The sequence below is a fragment of the Furipterus horrens genome, unplaced genomic scaffold, assembly GCF_987537825.1.
Source record: "Furipterus horrens unplaced genomic scaffold, mFurHor1.1.pri manual_scaffold_3, whole genome shotgun sequence".
NCBI lineage: Eukaryota > Metazoa > Chordata > Mammalia > Chiroptera > Furipteridae > Furipterus > Furipterus horrens.
The window spans coordinates 159957989-159970097 of record NW_028327173.1 but is presented as its reverse complement, the minus strand read 5'-3'; positions in this window follow the sequence as shown (position 1 = coordinate 159970097).

The window sequence follows — 12109 nt, the reverse complement described above, 5'->3', positions numbered from 1 at the left end:
TCAGCGCTTTGTCTTATAATCTATGGTGTTGCACATTCATTTAACTTATGCATTTATATTTATGGAAATATAGGGAATCAATATACTATAATTTATTTAAGTTATTGCTGTATTAATATTAATTTGGTTGTTTAGATTTCACATTATTTTCTACGAATTTTTCACATAATAGGGAAAATATTTCTATATATAAGACTTATCCAAAAAGCTCAATGTGGAACAGAGAAAAAAAGAAAAAGAACATTACTTTTTCTATCACTAGTTTTCTATTTATTTTTCAATAAACATGTTTGTCCTTCAGCATCAGTTAGCACATGCAATGAGGGACATGCCCTGCGGTTCTGAAATTCTGTGATTCTCTAAGTATTCCCAATAAGAGATGCCAAGTTGTTTTACTTTCACTGTATGCTAGACAAGTATAGTGTTTTAACCTCAAAAATACCCCTGTAGAAGTGACTTTATTTTTGGCCTCAGAAATGAGTCTAGAGAAGAAGGAAGAACTCAAACTCAACAAATTTATTTAGCAAATTACTGATCTGCACTTGAGTCTCTTCAACCAAAGGTTAAACAAGTTTGTGCAGGTAGACTAAGACCTTTAGCTTAATTTGTAAGTGGTTACCTACAGAACTCTGAAGCCATTTTATCACTCATCACCTTTCTTTTTAAAAAAATTTTATTTATTTACTTCTAGAGAGAGGGGAAAGGAAGGGAAAAGAGGGAGGAAAACATGATGTGTGAGAGAAACAGCTATTGGTTGCCTCTCTCATGCCCCCAGTTGGGGACCTGACCCACAACCCAGGCAAGTGCCCTGACTGGAAATCAAACTGGCAACCTTTTGGTTGCAGGCTGTTGCTCAATCCACTGAGCCACACCAGCCAGGGATCACTCATGGTCTTTTGATAACAAAACTGGTATGTTAATATGTTAATAAACTTGAAGACAGTTTTCTCAATGACTTAAATGCTGGAGGCCACTTGTAACTTAGAAATGATGTCTTTGCCTCAGAAATGTGGTGTGTAGATAAGGAAGACAAAACACACCCACATGCACACACACACAAAGTGCATAAACCACATTACCTATAGGATAATTTTCACTTTTAAATAAAATATCAGGTTTCTAATTATTTGCCAACTTGTTCTTGGTCTTATACGAAGGTAATGTTATTTTTATTCACACAATTGAATAATTTCAAGTCACAATGTAAGAAAGTTCTTATTGTAATACTTTTACTCTACATATTATAATAAAATAGAAGCCATTCCTTAAATGTTTAACTCAAAATAACTTTTAGGATAGATTCTCTAATTCTGATTTAAGAATTTTTAGGGTAAAAGAACCCACAAATACAATGTCTTTTACTTTTCCAGGAGACAATATAAAATATTTTACAATTCAAATTGTTACTGTTCTGTTTTTAATAACAAGCAAATATTTAAAAATCCTAAATGCTATTCATTTTAGGTAGAAGTTCAACGAGTCATTGCAGAAAGACCATATGATTGTAGTAATTATTAATATTTTTCTAAACCCCTCTTTTTCATTTTATCACTCAAAAATGGTTAATAACTAAAATCGAATATATTTTAAAGTATATTTTATTGACCATGCTGTTACAGCAGTCCCAATTTCTTTTCCCTTTGCTCCCCTCTTCCCAGTACCCCACTTCCTTCCAGCTATCCCACCTCCCCTTAGTTCATGCCTGTGGGTCGTGTATATAAGTTCTTTGGCTTCATCCTCTCCTGTATTATTTTTAACTTCCCCCTGTCTATTTCGTACCAACCAATTATGCTTCTTAATCCCTGCACCATTTCCCCATTTCTCCCCCTTCCCACTCCCAGCTGACAACCTTGCCAATGATCCCCACACTTATGATTCTGTTCCTGTTCTGGTTGTTTGCTTAGTTTGTTTTTGTTTTTATTTTTTAGATTCAGTTGTTGATAGTTGTGACTTTGTTGCCACTTTAATGTTCATAGTGTTGATCTTCTTTTTCTTAAATAAGTCCCTTTAACATTTCACATAATAATGGCTTGGTGATGATGACCTCCTTTAACTTTACCTTGTCTGGAAAGCACTTTATCTACCCTTCCATTATAAATGATAACTTTGCTGGGTAGAGTTATCTTTGTTGTAGGTCCTTGCTTCTCATCACATCAAATATTTTTTGCCAGTCCCTTCCTGCCTGCAAAGCCTCTTCCGAGAAATCAGCTGACAGTCCTATAGGCAACCCCTTGTAGGCAACTCTCTGCTTTTCTCCTGCTACTTTCAAGACTCTCTCTCTAACCTGAACCCCTGGCATTTTAATTATGATGTGTCTTGGTGTGGTCCTCCTTGGGTCTAGCTTGTTTGGAACTCTGTGCTTCCTGGACTTGTATGTCTATTTCTTTTGCCAAATTAGGGAAGTTTTCCTTCATTATTTTTTCACATAAGCTTTCAATTTCTTGCTCTTCCTCTTCTCCTTCTGGCATTCCTATGATTCAGATGTTGGCACGTTTAAAGTTGTCCCAGTGGTTCCTAAGCCTCTCCTCATTTTTTTCATTTTTCTTTCTTTTTTTTTTTTTTTTTTTGGTTTTTCAGTTACAGTTGTCCCCTTTTCTCCCAACTTCTCTCCTTTTTTTTTTCATTTCTTGTTTCCTCATTTTGTCCCAGTTGACTGCTTTTTTCTTCCTTATATTCCAAATCATTGATTTGAACCCCAATTTACTTCTCTTCACCATTGGTTTTGTGTGGATTTTCCTTTATTTCATTTAGCATAGCCTTCACTTCTTTCTTGTGTGTTTGCCATACTTAAGCATATATGTCAAGTCTGTGAGCATCTTTATCACCAGTGTTTTGAACTCCACATCTGTTAGGTTGGCTATCTCCTCATCACTTAGTTCTCCCACTGGAACCTTGATCCATTCCCATTTTTTTTGGCCATACTTCTCTGTGTCCTCATCTTGACAGGCTTCTGTGTTTGTTTTCCTAAAATAAAATATTTTTTAAGTTTATTTTATATTTGGGAGTGAAAACAAACCAAAACATTTGCTCAAAGTTTTGAGCTACAGAGTATTAATGGCATAGATATGGCTTATCTGTTGTAGAATTGAGTAGTCAGGAGCAATAAGAAAGCAACATAAAACCCATAAATGTAAAAATTTTGTGAGGTGAAAATATGAGTGTTACATTTATCCCCATTGCTGGGAAATATCATTTTTACTAATTTAACACATAACTGTTGACTGGGTGTTTTGGTAACATAATACACACAATTTCTATATACAAGGAACCCACAGACTAATTTAGGCAGTGCTATAAGACAATGTGTTAGGTACTCTAAAAGAGATATGAACACGTTTTTGAAAGAATAAAACATGATTATTTTAAAAGGTAAGAATGGAGGGCTGTGAAACAGAACTAAGTCTGTTTGAGGGAATTGTGAGAAACTTCAAAGAATAGATGACATCTGAGCTGGACCTTAAAAAATGAGTAACAGCCTTCCAGGCAAAGAAAGGTGAGGTGGAAGGACACTGCAGGCAGAAGTCAGCATGGGCAAAGGGATAGAATAGTGGAAGTTAGAAAAGTTCCATGGCAGCATTTAAAGACACCTGTCTCCTGCAGCTCTAGGGAGATTGTGCTGAAAACAAGGCTCAAGCATTAACAGTAACGTTGGCCAAGCTTACACAGGAGACTGAATATGTGGCCTCAGCAGATTGGTCATGTCCAAGTCAGGGAGGGCTCTGGTGGGGAGAATACTGGACCCTGAAAGCTCAGAGAGGGGACCTTTGGTTAGAAGAGCCCAAGAAACTTTAAAGCCCACTGTAGTAAGTTGAATAATGGCCACTAACCTATTAAGTCCTGACCTTGGAACTTATAAATATTATCTGATTTGGAAAAGGGCCTTTGCAGTTGTGATTAAGCTAAGGCTCCTGAGATAAGTTGATGACTCTGGATTATCCATGCGGGCCCTAAATACCATCACAAGTGTTCTTACAAGAGAGAGGCAGAGGGAGATAACAGAGGGAAGGCAAGGTGAAGACAGTACAGAGGGGAGGCCATGCACCAAAGAGTGCCAGCAGCTGCCAGAAGCTGCAAGAGGCCAGAAAAAGATTCTCTTCCAGAGCCGCCAGGGGGAGTGCAGCGCTGCTGACACATAGATTTTTGGACTTCTGGCCCCCAGAACTGCGAGAAAATAAATTTTTGTTGTTTAAGACACCCGGTTTGTGGTGATTTGTTTTGGCAACTCTAGAAAACGAAAACAACCAGTTTGTTCCATAACTCTCTGGGCTGGCAGAAGCAGTTGCCTTGCCTTCGTTAGAGCTGAGCAGCCGCCCTCACCTGGAGACCCTGTAGAGACGTTACACGAGGTAGATGCCTCTCGAGATGATTCTGGTCCTCTTCAAGATCCTGTCCCATCAATTCCTGCAGATAACTAGTGGGTGCATTTTGGGGTCAGGTCACAGCACAGCCTAAAGCAGGATATATAGTCCCTGTTCTGGGAAGAAATATGATGCACACCTAAGAATTACCATACCTGAGAGAAACCAGGAGAGTGTAAGCAAGAGCAGATCTTGAAGGTATTGACTACAAAGGGCAGACTATAAAAGCTGGATGAGGAGAATTTATCTAATTTATCTAAATGAGAGCATTCCTCCATGACACAGGGTTTAAAGTCCTGGCAAGGGTACCTGGATCCAGTCTTAATATGCTGCTGGAATTGTTCCTTGGGATTTGGACATGACTGTGGCTTACAGGACATGAGGTAGAGATGCCCAACTGCCTTGGCAGGATCATTGAGAGAAAAATCAGAAGACTCAGGGAGGAAAGAATATTAGATTAATTTATACTGTGGAGTCAGAGAACTCACCACCCAACTCTGTCTCCTAAGAGGACACATCACTAAGGCAATAAGGAATACACTGGTAAGGGGGCTTCTGATAACTTTGCTCATTGGCTATTCTCGGTAGGGCAGGGGTAGAAATAGTAGATATTATCATGAAACTATGTTTATAAGGATGTTAGGGTTCTGGAAGAGCAGAGGCCTGTGGACATTACTACAGTGAATAGTATGATGGCTGGCATAGGGTGTTGGGTCTCTAACAGCTAGATTCTCATATCTGTGACCCAAAGGGTAGAAGTACGCTAGACTCTTCTCACAATCATCTCAGTGATTTGTTTGTGGAATTTGTGCCTCCTGCTCCCACAATTTATGCTTTTCTGGATTAGTAGCCTTAGTTCCGAAGGTCCATAGGGCGGTGAATCTTCTAGGAGACACTGTATGGGTCCCACAATACCTGAAATTACGACTATCATTTTGTTGTTTGTAGCTTCTCATGCTAGTGGACCCAACACAAACAAAAACGTAATCACATTGGTAGGGGACAGAGGGATTAACTCTGCTTATCACAAGGAGCTAGTCTGGGGCTACACAACAGAGTATGAATGCAACTCAGGAGATTCATGGGGGCACATCCAATGATAACTGTAAATGAGGTATTACAGCATCTGAGGCCCAATAAGATTAATATAACTGATGGCTCATATCCCTGGGGATAAAAATCTGAGTCACCACCAGGCAAGAACCCAGCCTTACTGAAATGCTGGCCGAAGGTGGAGGAAACCTAGAAGAGAGATGATGAATCTTCTTTCTGTCTTTCTATTTATTTATTTATTATTTATTTATTTTTTAGAGTGAAAGCAAGTTTTACTTGGATAGAGAAAAGAGAGGCTAAGATGTGCTGCTGTGAAAGAAGCAAAAACCCACCTCTGAGTGGACGCGGGTGAACTTGTGAGTGAATTGTGTCGAGACGATGAATTTTAATAGCCACCCTGAGACCAGTTTCTGCAGTAGGTGCTGTAGCTTATCCTATTAACCCTTGTGTCGGATTCCTCTTACAGGCTGCCTCATGTCCTCTTTTCTAACCTTGACTTCATTCTTGCTGCAACAACCCGCTGTACAGAGATGTGATCAGACAGCAAGTCACTTCAGTTGTCTAGCATATCCTTCACCTTCTGCACCTGGGCTTCACTGCCGCTGCCGCTTGAGATGTCTGGAGGGACCTACTTGGCATGCTACATGCAAGCAAATCTGGAAAGGCAAGGGAGTTAACATCCTATGAGGCAACCCCTGTCTAATGGGGAATAGAAACCAGTGGATAAAAGCTTTCTTGGGAAGATAATGCTGAGGTGCATTTCATGTGGCTATTCTGGGGTCCTTACTGAGATAGCCCCAGATTGCCTCAATAGTGTTGATTGAACCAAAGAACTGTTACATTGGTTTTACCTCCTTTTCTCTTTTACTCTTCTCAGGCCCTTGTTCATGTTCCTGTGGTCAATAGTATGCTAGTAAATGTTTAATAACTGTCTCTCCACGATTAAAAAAAAATACACTGCTTTGCAGTGTCAGCCAATTTCTGTGCTATAGATACTCACTCTGTGAGTAATTTTAAGCTACCAGCATGACATCACTGAATAGACAGTTGGATAGAGATGTATGTGTACAATTGGTCCTTGGGAACTCAGGAAGAGCTGAGTCCAGGACTCCACTGTTTGGGAACACATCCTGAAATAAACTACCTGCATACAAACCTTTGTCTCAGAAGACAAAGGGTGACTCAAGAAAGACGGTGTTACTTACCTGTCTGGGCCAATAGCCAGAGAATGGTTGAGTACACTGATGTCAGCCATGGATAGCAATAAGATGGAAAAACAAAAACAAAAACTTTACATTCTGAGCTTGGAAAGAGAAGAGCCTTTATTGTGTAACAAATTGTCAGTGGGATACCCAGAAGTTTGTGCCCTTTGAGAGTGGAGAGCTAGTAATGTCATTTCCAGAGACAAATTATAGGGGAAAGTGGTGAGTTCGGTTTGGGATCTGTTAAGTTTGAGGGTTTTTTCATGATGTTCAGGCAGAGTTAGCTGGTGAGAAATACATGTGTGAAGCTTAGGAAAGAGCTAAGGGTGTGAAAGCTGTTGCACAATATTATTGTGAAATTATGTCATTGATAACTACTTATTCCTGGAATATCCCACTCCCTTCCTCTCCCCTCACCCAGGCTTCAGTGAGTGCTTTCTATATTTACTGCCCCCAGGGGAGAGCTGTTATTGAAAAGAGAAAGATGAGTCAATACTCAGTTTATAAGTTTCCAAACAGAGCTCTAAATCTTCTCATCGAGAAAACAGGTTGAGAAAAAATGTTTTGTTTTGTTTTTAAGTCTCAAAAGCCTGGATTATGAATATAGCAGCAATAGATGTAGTAGAAATGACAATATGGTCATTTTACAATGGGCTACGGTCCCACCCCCAAGATTTCTATCTCCAGAGGAGCAGGGGACTGCATTTTGGAAATTTCCACAATCCTAAAAAAAAGGGTGGAAAATTGTTGAGAAGGGCTACTGAACCAGAAGAGCCCTTAGAGAAGGAACAACAATCAGAGAATGATGGGTAAAGCGACAACAGCTATGTATTTCAGTAGAGAGGGACACCAGGAGAAAAAGACACCTCCCCCTTCACTATGACTATATGTAAGCTCCTGGTACTAAGTGTCCACTCATGAGGTTGTGGAGAGAAAAGAAAAATAATTATTTGATTAAGTTAAAACCTGAGAAGACTGGGAAAATCTGAAATGGCTACCTCATTGCACATAAAATGTACCATAACTAAGTCCATAAATCACCAAACTTACCATACTAAAAGATTAAAAGAAAAAAAGATCATCTCAAGAGATACAGAAGTTATTGTTAATTAAAATTCAATATGTATTTATGATCAATAATCTTAGTGAACTTCTTAACCAAATAAAGAATAAGAAAAAACAAAAAACAAAAACAAAACCCTACAGCAAATGTCATTCTCTTAAAGCCAGGAACATGACAATTATGCAAGTTATCAACTTATTTAACTATTAGGCAGGACACTAAGATAAGAAAAAGAAATGTAGGTTGAGAGGATCGAAAGGAAGAAACAAAATTGCCATTCAAATGTGTTGATGTTTACATGAAAATGAAAATAATTATTTTAGACATAATGAAGTTCAGTAAGTATATTGAATACCAAAATAAATATACAAAACTCAGTTGTATTTCTATACACTGGCAATAAGCTTTTAAGATATGTAAATTTAAAAGATACCACATTTACAATAGCAAAAAGAAGCATGTTGGAATAAATATAGCAAAATATGTTTAAGACTATAATGGAGAAAATTGTAAATTTTTTGAAAGCTATTCAGATCTATTTACTTTTTTGTTCATTTATTTTTAAAATAAACTTTATTTTATTTTTAAATGTATTTTTAAAATTTATCTTTTTATACAGAGGGGAAGAGAGGGAGAAAGGAGAGGGAGAGAAACATCAATGTGTGAGAGATACATCAAATGGTTGCCTCTTCCAAGCCTCCAACTGGACACCTGGCCCCAACTCAGGCATGTGCCCTGACTAGGAACTGAACCAGGGACATTTCAGTTCATAGGCCAGTGCTCAATCCACTGGGCCACACCAGCCAGGGCTAAAATAAACTTTATTTTAAAGCACAGTTTAGATTTACAGAGAAATTGTGCAGATTACAGACAATTCCTGTATATCCCAGACCAAGTTTCCCCTGTTAACACCTTATATTAGTATGGACATTTGTTGCAATTAATAAACAAATATTGATACGTTATTATTAACTAAAAGCCGTACTTTATTCAGATTTTCTTAGTTTTTACCTAATGTTCTCTTCTGTTCCAGTGACACATTCTGGATGTCACATTACTTTTAGTCATCAAGTCTCTTTAGGCTTCTATGACTTGTTTTTGATGGACCTTGACAGTTTTGAGAAATACTGATCGGTATTTTGTAGACTGTCTTTCCAATGGGATTTATCTGATGTTTTTCTCACGATTGGACAGGGTTCATAGGCTTTTAGTCTAACAGAGGTAAAGTGTCATATTCAGCGCATCATATCAAGGGTACATAGTGTCAACATGAGTTATCACTGTTGATGTTGACCTTGACCACTTGGCTGAGGCAATGTTTGTTAGGCTTCTCCACTGTAGAGTTACTCTTTTTCCCCAGTTCTCCTCTTTGGGAGAAAGTCACTATACTCAGCCCACATTATAGCAGAGGGAAGTTACACTCCACATCCTTGAGGGTAGAGTATCTACATAAATGATTTGGAATTCTACACAAAGATTTGTTTCTTCTCCATATTTATTTAATAATTAATTTATATCAGTATGAACTTAGATATATTAATTTGGGTAATAATCCAATACTACTTAATTTTGTTGCTCACATTGTTCAGCTTTGGCTATTAGAAGATCTTTAACATAGTTCCATTATGTGGGTTTGATTTTTTAATAAAAACTTCTATACTTTCTGGCATGACGAAACACTCCAGACTCATCTTGTGCATTTCCTGCCACAGTCCTACACTCAGCCATATCTCAATGAACCCTGATTCCTTTTATTAAAGGCATTTATTTATTTTTAACAAACACAATTTCATTTCTTATTTTAAAATTTGAAATAATCTCAAACTTACAGAAAAGCTGAGAGTATAGTTTAAAAAATTATTTTTCTTGTGCCATTTGAAAATATTTGGTTGCCTTTTTTTCCCATCACCTTGTAATACTTTAGTGTATACTTGTTACAAACAAGGTCATTCTCATTTACATAAGCAAATGACTCAATGCCTTTAATAGCAATAAGTTTCAGAATCATGAGATCCATTTATTTGTCATGTCTCTGTGATGGTTAATTTTATGCATCAGCTTGGAGGGTATTTTGAATGAGATTAATGTTTAAATTGGTGAACTCTGGGTAAAGCAGATTGCCCTCCATAATGTGCGTGGGCCTCATCTAATCAGTTGAAGGCCTGAATAGAACAAAATAGTTGGTCACCCTGAACAAACAGTAATTCTCTAGTGGACTGCCTTTGGAATTCATCAGCACCATTAGCTCTCTGGAGTTTCCAGGCTGCTGACCCACACTGCAGATTTTGAACATACTAACCTCTGTAATTGCATAAGCCAATTCCTTATAACACATTCTTTCTACACACACACACACACACACATCCAATTGGTTCAGCTTCCCTGGAGAACCCTGACCAGCATAGTCTTTTTAATTTCTGTCAGCCTGCGATAGTTCCTCAGATTTCTTTGACTTCTATGCCTTTGATACTTTTGAAGATTACAGGTCATTTACTTTATACTATGTCCCTTAAGTTGAATTTGTGTCATGTTTTCTCATGATTAGATTCAGGTTAGGGAGGAATAGCACTGAAGTCATGCTCTGTTCTTCTCACTGCATCCTATCAGGTTGAAGATTTCTATTTGTCCCATTACTGATCTTCACTCTGACCACCTCATTATGGTGGTACTTTCAGCTTTTGTCCTATATAATTAATAAGTATTTTGTGGAAAGATAGGTCAAACTCTATAAAAAATCTCACTTGTCACACTTTGAATTTATCCATTTATTATAATTTACATTAGTATGGATTCCTAGTATTGGATTTATTCATTGGAATGTATATCGGCAGCCGTCCGTCTCGAGAGACGATGGTGTAGCTTCTTAAGAGTCTATCTGCACCGCCGAGAATGGCTGTGCAGTCCGACTCGGGAGTGACACGGTATCTGTCTCCTCCCATGTTGAATCGACATCTTGCAATGACGCTGGAGTGTCCTCTCCAGTGAAGCTTCATTGGAATGTAATCTGCTGCTATCATAATTTATTTTGGTGCTCAACTTAGTCTATATTTGGTCAATGGCAGCCTCTTCCAGCTGGTTTCTGTGTCCTTTTGACATGTCCCCAACATGACTTTTATTTTTCTGACACAACAAAATGTTTCTTAAAAAGACTTTATAAACAAGGCTGATTTTAGTAGTATTATTTGTACTAGTACAACAAACTAATAACAGAAAAAAAAACTGTCAATAAATAAATAAATAAATGGAAACCTTGCCTTTCATTATTGAAGCATAAAATCCTGACTTCTTAACATGGCATGGAGGATAAAATTAAATCAAGAAGCATGATGTTTTATTTGGGTTAGGTGGGAAAACATTTTTAAAATTTACTTCATTTTTTAAAAGTATAATGGATCAGTCTCTTAACACCATAATTGCAAATGACATTTTTGTCTTTGAATATAATGCACCTTTGGGAAAAGCTTAGTAATCTTACTGATAACTCATTTATTTCACCTGATACAAATTCTGAACCATCATTAAGTTTCAGAGACACCATTGTAATTTATGTAAATGAACATCTGAAACAGCCAAATTATATAATAAAAGGTCTTAAAAACAAAACAAATACCCCCCCAATGGAAACACCCTAATATCCAACAATAGAGTTGTGATAGTCATTCAATGGAATATTGTGCAGCAGTGAAAATAAGTTAACTACTACAACCACATCAACATAAATCAATCTTACAAATAGAGTGCTGAGTAAAAAATACAAGTCATTTTTTTTTTATATAAAGTTCAAAGAAGCAAAAATCAATGTAATATTTGGGGATACATATACATCAGGTGAAATAAAAAATAACAAAATGATAAACATAGAATTCATAACAGTAATTAGCTCTTGGTGGGGGAGGAAAGGGGATAGAATAGGAGGGCATGAAGGAAGCAAAAAATTATTGGTAATAATCTTTTCTTTATAGTGGGTGTTGGATACATAGTGTTCTGTTAGACATGTTAGAGACTCTTTCTGTGTTGTCTAATATGGTAGTCACCAACCACAGTGACTAAATCAATGGCATTTGGAACTACCTTCAGTACTATATCAGCTGATGCTTTACCTTATAAATTCCTGAGATTTTGGTTATTTTATTACAGGCTTTAGGGCGTGTGTATACTTCTTGTCCATTCATTAAAAATTTTACTAGCACTAATGTAAGTAGCACTGTGCCTTGGATAACATGAATGTCCTACTTAAAATTAGATATAAAAGTGTATCAAAGAAAGAGAGATTAAGGGAAAGTGTTATTTCCAACATAGAAGACATATTGAATATATATATTCAGACTATTTTACTACTAACCCACTAAAAAAACATGGGTATGTGATAGTTCATAAAACAAATTAATGCTATGACGACTTTTTAAATTTAGTTAAGACAGAAATTCCTAAGC